We start from the raw sequence: 9,014 nt of genomic DNA on the forward strand, positions 1-9,014 counted from the left end.
AGCATAGATTTGACCTGGGTTCAAATTCTGACTTAACTGCTTTACAAGCTGTATGACCTTGGGCAAATCACTTAGCCTACTTAGATCTCAGGCTTCTCATCTGAAACATGGTTGTGAGAATCCAAAGAAATGTGTCTGCAAAGTGAACCCCCCAACACATGCTCCCTACCCACTTTCCTTGCTGAACTTTAATCCTTAGTACTTATCTTTATTATATATATATTTTTTCATTGTGTTTTCTGGTCACTCTTCCCCACCAGAATGTAAGCTCTGCGAGAGCAAGGAATTTCATCTGTTTGGTTCACTGACGTACCTCCAAAGCTTAAAAGAGTTGCTGGTACCTGGTAGGTATTTGATAGATAGGCATTGAATAAATGAATGAGTAGAAAGCATCATTTCATAAATTTTATAGATTTAGGGTGCAGGAATGTGTCCAACATTGCAAAGCAATGTGTGTATGTGGGGGGAGCCAGGCTATGCTCTTAAGGAAGACTCAAGGCTGTGTGTCAGTGAGTCCCAGGGAATAGGGCTTGGTGAGGGAGACTCAGGAGCTGTGGCCAGGCAGGTAGGGCCTGGTCCAGAGTGGGGGTCACTGGGGAAGGTGCAGGAGGAGGATACTGAGGGTGGTGAAAGGAAGAGACACCAGCACAGGAAGCAGGAAATGCAGGGCTTTGGCCTTTGAAAGCTGTGTCCATCTCTACTGTTTGCAAATGTCTTGCTCTGAGTGACTTGGGAACACTGGGGTGGGTGACGGCAAGAAAGCCGAGCTATCCTTGAAGCGCCTGTAATTAACTGACAACCTATACTGACCTCCTAGGGCTTAACGCCTCACACCCTTCCCAGGAAAACCCCTCCAGCCCTGGAAAGGCTGGTGAGGTTGGGTGGGGGAGGGGAGGGGGAAAGAGGAAATGGGGAGAGATCTTGGAGGGCAAGTAGGAAGGCACTCAATCCTTTCCTTGGGGGGGGGGGGTGCGCTGTAGAAGGCCCACGAACAGGTGGAGACATGGCCTTAATTCCAGCCCCTGTGACCCCAGCCAGATCCTGGTTCACATCTCCTTTCCAGGCTGCCCTCTGGGGGCAGGGGGACAAAGGACCATGGGTGTCATTGTGTCCCATAATCCTCACCCAGACCTCAGAGCTGGGTGTTATGCTCCCTGTTTTACAGATGAGAATTCTGAGGCCCCGTGTATGGATGTGATTGGCCACACAGCCTCCATCACAAGAGCCTACGTAAGACCCAATGCCTTGCCTTCAAAGGACAGAAAATACAAAAGCAAACAAAATATGCTGAATTCATTATAAAAACACTGCAATGGGCTGCTGTGGGAGTGGAGGCCGGGTGTGGGGCGGCCAGGCAGGCCTTTCTGATGAATTCACATTGTAGCTGAGAAGGAGCTAGCTATCGGAAGGGTGTCCAAGCCAAGAGACTAGCGAGGGCAGAGGTCCTGAGGTCATCCAATTCAGCAAACCTGAGTCAGAATATGAGCTCAAGCTTGAGTCTCTGCATCCAAAGTCTGTGCTTGGTTCCAGGAACCATGATTCCATGTTCCACTGCTGGCTGAGGCGAAAGCAGGCATCAGAAAGATGAGAGGGTACACGCAGCTTACGTATTCAACCACTTACGTATGTGTACAGGGACAGGGACAGGGGCTCCTATTTTCCGAATCAAAACTAGGCCACATGGTATAGGGAAGATTATTGCCCTGATTTATTGATTGAACTGAATGAGAAGTCTCGTAAAGTATTAAAATTCAGTCCTATTTCCCCGTACATTCAATAAATTATCCTTATTGAAAAGATTGACCTTTGAGGTGGAAGGAAAGATAAATTCAGTGCAGATCTAAAGCCTCTATTACAGAAAATGATCTAATCGGTTGTTTACGATGAAAGCTGTCTCAGAAAATCTGGATTGCCTGAAATAATGGGACAGAAAACATAAGAATTGGTTCGCAGGGGACTGGATCATTTCTTGTGTGTGGATGGAGAGGATTGAGGCCCCTGGAGAAATGAACTTGTTCATTGAACTTTTCCATGTCCTGGAGAGTTGGGCAGTGGGTGGGTACCTCTCCTGTGACAGTTTGTTTCACGTCTTTGTTTTGTTGTTGTTGTTGTTTTTAAGATTTTATTTATTTATTTGACAGAGAGAGACACAGCGAGAGCAGGAACACAAGCAGGGGGAGTGGGAGAGGGAGAAGCAGGCTTCCCGCTGAGCAGGGAGCCCGATGCGGGGCTTGATCCCAGGACCCTGGGATCATGACCTGAGCAGAAGGCAGACACTTAACGACTGAGCCACCCAAGCACCCCTCACTGTCTTTGCTTTGATTCCATGACAAAGATAACTTGGTACCAGTTGTTGACTCACCTGCTGTTTGGGCCAATGATTTGACTTAAAAAGTCAAGTGTGCCATGACTCTTACATATATATCACACCTTTGAGGTGAGGATTAATCTCCCCATTTTACAGTGGAGGAAACTGAGGTCCAGACAGTTTCAAGAAGATCTTGATGGAGGCTCCAAGTTAGTGGGGAGCTGGGACCAATTTCTGTTTGATTTCCGAGGTTGCACTGGGGATACTCTGCTGATTTTCTCCGAGGTGACTTCGTGTGTCATAATCCCCTGGGGAGCTAATGAACAAGGCTCCTGGACAAACTCATATTCAGTTTGGACTTGCTGGGGGTGTGGCCCGGGAATTCGCCGTCCAAAGTTAGCCTTACCACCCCCTGCTGCCCGAGCCCCCCGCACCTGCCCACTCTGGATCCTCAAGGACCTTAGATCTGAGATGGGCATGTTTAGTGTTGCACAGACTCACCCCCAAAGGTCTGACCAGAGATCATATGGACGATCTCTGCAGCATAGTGGGACCCCGGTTCCTGGCCTCCCTCTGCCCCAGGTCGTTGTAACATCAACCTTTCCATGCTCTGGTTCTCGGATGTACTAAGCGAAGTCATACTTTCCGGGGGCTGAATTGTATGCCACCCCAGGTGGGAGGGAGGAAGTAAAGGCTAGGGAATGAAGAGTCTAAGCAATCCCCCCTTTCCCCCTACACCCCTTTCCAGCGGGTAAGGAGATCTGGTTTACCGGGGGTGTGTGGCCACAGACGCCACACTATGACCCTCACCCTATTGGCTGGAAGGAAAGAAGAAACCCCAGAATTCACCAATTCAAACGCAATATTCAAACATGGCCCTTCTCTAATTGCTGATGGACAGGTGCTTACTATTCATTAATGTGCCCTGGTGGGATTTACATTCTACAAAACATAAACCCACAAATGAACAACGTAATTTCAAACGGGGTGATGCCAGGAAGACAACGCACCAGGGAGCTGTGAGCTGGCTGCACAGTCAATGTCTTGGAGGAGTATATTAACAGGTGTTGCAGGGGTGGGGGTTGTGGGTCAAGACCAGTTATCCTGGTGGTGAACTGAGGGGTGAGAGAGAGGAGGTGCCCTTGAGCAGGGAACTAAAGTAGGAGCAGAAATGCCCTCCCCAAGAGAAGGGGACAGTATGTGGGAAGTATGGCTTGGCTGGAGGGAAGGGTGTGCAGGGCAGAAGAGAGCAGAGCTATATGTGACTTTGAGTCCTGGATGGCGGGGGATTAGAGATAACATGTTACCACACTTAGCATACAGTAGGCACTCAATAAATGCTAAATTAAAGAAGGCTCTAAGGGTGCCTGGGTGGCTGGTTAAGCATCTGCCTTCGGCTGGGGTCATGATCCCGGGGTCCTGGGATCGAGTCCCACCTCGGGCTCCCTGCTCTGCGGGGAATCTGCTTCTCCCTCTGCCCCTCTCCCCACTCGTTCTCTCAATTTCTCTCTCTCTCTCAAATAAATAAATAAATAATCTTAAAAAAAAAAAAAAGAAGGCTCCAAATGGTCACGAGTGCTGTTATAGTGGGAGTGGCCCTCCGTTCTATTCCCTAGGTTTAGGGTTTGGGTCCTACCCCTTTGTCTTCCCTTTCCCCCAAAGCTTATACCTTCAAGGTATCTGTCTTCACCTCTCCCCCTGGAGCTCTGCATAACCGTACTTTTGTCTCCCTGCCGGAAAAGGACTCCAAGTACAGCAGGAAAGACTTGGATAAGCTCCAAGACAGGACTTCCCTGTCTTTTTGTCCGAGTCAAGCTGCTGGGAGGAGGGGGGCAGGGCACGTTTCCCACAGAGAGAATTCTGGAGCTGGAAGAAATCTCTGAGATCATTTATCTAATCCTTTGCAGATAAACTGGACTGTCCTCTACAGAAGAAAGCACAAAAAGGGACAGTGGGAAGAAATTCAAAAGAAAAGAACCCGCCATGCTGTCGAGTTCCGGAGGACCATCACTGGTGCATCTCTTGCTGATATAATGGCCAAGAGGAGTCAGAAACCTGAAGGTAGGAAGGCTCAACGAGAACAGGCCATCAGGGCTGCCAAGGAAGCAAAAAAGGCTAAGCAAGCATCTAAAAAGACAGCACTGTCTCCCATAAAGTCAGCACCTAAGCAGAAGATTGTGAAGCCTGTGAAGGTTTCTGTACCCCGAGTTGGTGGAAAGCGCTAAATTGGTGGATCAGATTTTTAAATAAACATCTGACTATAACTAGAGAAGAAAAAGGGAGGGGGTTCAATCTTTTTTTTTTTTTTTTTGGACAGATACCCAACGTAAGCAATGCACTTTACATAAGGACAAGGTGAACCCAAGTTTTTTTTTTTTTTTTAAGATTTAATTTATTTATCTGAGACAGAGAGAATGAGAGAGACAGAGAGCACATGAGAGGGGGGAGGGTCAGAGGGAGAAGCAGGCTCCCCGCCGAGCAGGGAGCCCGACGCGGGACTCGATTCCGGGACTCCAGGATCATGACCTGAGCCGAAGGCAGTCGCCCAACCAACTGAGCCACCCAGGCGCCCGAACCCAAGTTTTATGGAGCCTGAAGTTTATAAAAATTTGGAGATCTCATTAAAACAAAAGAATATAAAACTACACATGCAAAATTAGGTATTAATTGAGAGTGAGAAAATAAATTCCTATGAATTACAAACTATTTTTTTATTTTTTAATTTAATTTAATTTTTAAAGATTTTATTTATTTATTTGACAGAGGGAGACACAGGGAGAGAGGGAACACAAGCAGAGGGAGTGGAAGAGGGAAAAGCAGGCTTCCCGCCGAGCAGGGAGCCCGATGCAGGGCTCGATGCGGGGCTCGATCCCAGGACCCTAGGATCATGACCTGAGCCAAAGGCAGACACTTAACGGACGATTGAGCCACCCAGGCGCCCCTGAATTACAAACTTTAAAAAGCTGACAAATACCATACTCGCAAGATCAGAACAATAAGAAATTTTTACCTAACTACCTGACATGCCATTGTAGTACATTTTTTTAAAGATTTTATTTATTTATTTGAGAGAGAGAGAGAGAGAGAGAGAGAGAGAGAGCATGAGCAGGGGGTGGGGCAGAGGGAGAGGGAGAAGCAGATTCCCTGCTGAGCAGGGAGCCTGACACAGGGCTCACCCAGGACCCCAAGGTCACGACCTGAGCCAAAGGCAGATTGACTAAGCCACCCAGGCACCCCTACATTTTTTCATCTACAATTTGGGCTGCATCCTCTTCAGATAGTAGTGATTTTATTATTTTTTCTATAATGAGAAAGAAAAGTCAGGCTTCTAGCATGTTTGATCAAAAAAAGTTTTGTATTTTATTTTTTATTTTATTCTGTTCTTCATAATCTATTATTGGTAATGTCACATAAATCTTAAATTTCTAATATTGTCAAACTTGAGAAAGCCAAACTTTGTGTGTGGTTTCATCGGGAACTGCAAAGTTTTGTCAGAACAAAATGTTTTCTATGCTGAGACACACCCCCACGCATCGTGTTATAGAAAACGTTCTGCATGACACACGGTTACACTTGCTGTTTGCGTGACTGTTACAGGCTTGGGTCCTACAACAGAGGTGTTCAGATCCATTCGATTGCACAGGATTCCCAACAAAGAAGAAAACAGCATGTGGTGCGTTTAGAGTCACATACGACGTGTCGTTGACCGTCTTCCCGATGGCGAGGAGTTCCCTTGTAGCTAGGAGACAGTGAGAACGGAGTCCACCACTTGTCTGAGAATTGGGAGAGTTTTCCACAGACTAGCTTCTGGTACAATGTAGACCTTGGTTCTCCCCCACTGCCCACATTCTTCCTGTGTCGGGTGCGTGGGGTATAGTCCTGGTGACATAGTGATGTGACCTCTTTCCCTGCACCTTTATGTCAGGACACCAGCTGAATCGGCAGAGAGGGTATGGGTGATAGGAGTATTTCTGGAGACGATTGTCTACACTAGAACAGCTAGCAATCACCTAACTGTTCCTGGAAGTGACTGTGAGCCTTATAATGAAAACCCACTAAAACTCCAACTAAAAGCATATCGAACTCAGCTTCCCATTAGTTAGACCTCAAATTAGGTCCAACCTCTAGAGAGAGAGAAGTGTTTTAGTGATATGGAACAATCTCCAAGATATATCGTTAAGAGAATAAAACTAAGGAATGGGACAGTACATATGGCAGGCTCTCCCCTGAGAGGCATGGAGCATAATTCTGGAAGGAAGCAGGAGAATGGTGTTCTCCTCTGGGTGGCTGTGGGAATTTTGGTAAGAGGAAGACTTGCTTTTTCCCTGTCTAACCCTTTCGAGCTCTATGAAGTATTTTTTAAATCACATGCATGTTGTAATTTTTCATTTTTCTGAGATAGATGGTTAGCAATTGACGAGCTATTTTTTTTTTGCTGATTTATTTCATTTTTTAAAAAAGATTTTATTTATTTATTTGACAGTGAGAGAGAGGGAACAAGCTGGGGGAGCTGCAGGCAGAGGGTGAGGGAGAAGCAGGCTCCCCGCTGAGCAGGGAGCCCCACAGGGGGGCTCCATCCCAGGACCCTGAGATCATGACCTGAGCTGAAGGCAGACGCTTAAGCGCTTAACTGACTGAGCCAGCCAGGTGCCCCCCCCTTCTTTTTTTTGCTAATTTAGACTGTTCCCTTAGTGGCCAGCAGGAGGAGGCAAATACTTTCTCTCTCCTGGAGAGAGGTTACCCCTTCCACAACCTCCTAAAAACACAGTGGCTGTGCCCTGTGGCTGGAGCCCAGACTCCGGGTGGGGCCTTAGGAGGAAAATAAGTGAAAGAAGTTGCCATTATCAACTCCAGGCAAGCCCTGATTTTAAAATAGTTCTATCGTGGGGTACCTGTCTGGCTCTTAACCAGTGGACTCTTGATCTCGGGGTTATGAGTTCAAGCCCTGAGTTGGGTGTAGACATTACATAAAAATAAAATCTTTTTTTTTTTAAGATTTTATTTATTTATTTGACAGAGAAAGACACAGCGAGAGATGGAACAGAAGCAGCGGGAGTTGGAGAGGGAGAAGCAGGCTTCCCGCGGAGCAGGGAGCCGGATGCGGGGCTCGATCCCAGGACCCCGGGACCATGACCTGAGCCGAAGGCAGACGCTTAACGACTGAGCCACTCAGGCGCCCCCATAGAAATAAAATCTTAAAAAAATAGCTCTGTTGATATATAATTCACATACCATACATCTCAGCCATTTAGGGTACGGTTCCATGTTTTTTGGTAAATTGCATTATTAATTTTTAAAAACTGTAGCAAAATTGGGGCACCTGGTGGCTCAGTCGGTTAGGTGTCATGATCTTGGGCTTGTGAGATGGAGTCCATGGGCTCTGTGCTGGGTGTGGAGCCTGCTTAAGATTCTCTCTCTCCCTCTGCCCACCGCCCCCCCACCGGCTCGCACACGTGCACTCTCTCTCTCTCAAAAAAAAAAAAATTGTAGGGGCACCTGAGTGGCTCAGTCGTTAAGCGTCTGCCTTCAGCTCGGGTCATGATCCCAGGGTCCTGGGATTGAGCCCCGCATCGGGCTCCCTGCTCGGCGGGAAGCTGCTTCTCCCTCTCCCATTCCCCTGCTTGTGTTCTCTCTCTTGCTGTGTCTCTCTCTGTCAAATAAATAAAATCTTAAAAAAAAAAATTGTAGCAAAATATATATAACATAAAAATTTCCATTTTAACTATTTTGAGTGCATAACTCAGTGGCAGTAATCGCATTCACAATGTTGTGCACCATCACTATCTATTTCCAAAACTTTTGTTATCACCCCAGATAGAAACTCTGTACTCATCAGACAGTAACTCCCCAGCCCTAGCCCCTGGCAACCTCTAATTTACTTTCTGTCTCTATGGATTTATCTATTGTAAAGATTTCATCAAAGTGGAATCATGCCATATGTGGCTTTTCGTGTCTTCCTTCTTTCACCGAGCATACGGTTTCAAGGTTCATCCATGTGAGGGCATGGATCGGCTCTTCATTCCTTTTTAAGGCTGAATACTATTCCATCGTGGGTGCATAGTACATTTGGTTTGTGCATTCACCCGTTGACGGACACTGGGCTGTTTCCATCTTCTGTCTGTCGTGAGTGATGTTGCTGTAAATATCTGTGTACATGGATCTGTTCAAGTCCTTGTCGTCCATCCCTTTCGACTCTACCTAGGAGTGAAACTGTTGGGTCATGTGGTAATCCTACTTTGAGCTTTTTAGGAACTGTCAAACTGTTTTCCGTAATGGCTGCACCCTTTTACATTCCTACCTGCAACAAATCAGGGTTGAAACCTTAATTTTTTTTTAAGTAGCCTCCATTCCCAGTGTGGAACCCAATGCAGGGCTTGAACTCACGACCCTGAGATCAAGACCTGAGCTGAGATCAAGAGTCAGTTGCTTAACAAACTGAGCCACCCAGGTGCCCCCAAACCTTGAATCGTTGTCTGCTGCTTGCTGGGAAATGGACAGACTCTGGAGATCTGATGGGTGAGGTCCCTTATCCTCTTTGCAAGTAAACTCCCGGGGGCAGGGCTGAAGATGACCTATAGGGTACAAAGACCAGGGAGGGTGGGGCTGGGGGGCCTCTAGAATTCTGCAGGGGAGAAGGGAACCTCTAGCAGGCCCGTGGAACCTCCAGCTGAGAGGTGGGGGGCCAGGGCAGGGCAGAGTGGCAGAG

This window comes from Neomonachus schauinslandi, chromosome 5 (genome assembly GCF_002201575.2).
Source record: "Neomonachus schauinslandi chromosome 5, ASM220157v2, whole genome shotgun sequence".
NCBI classification, from domain to species: domain Eukaryota; kingdom Metazoa; phylum Chordata; class Mammalia; order Carnivora; family Phocidae; genus Neomonachus; species Neomonachus schauinslandi.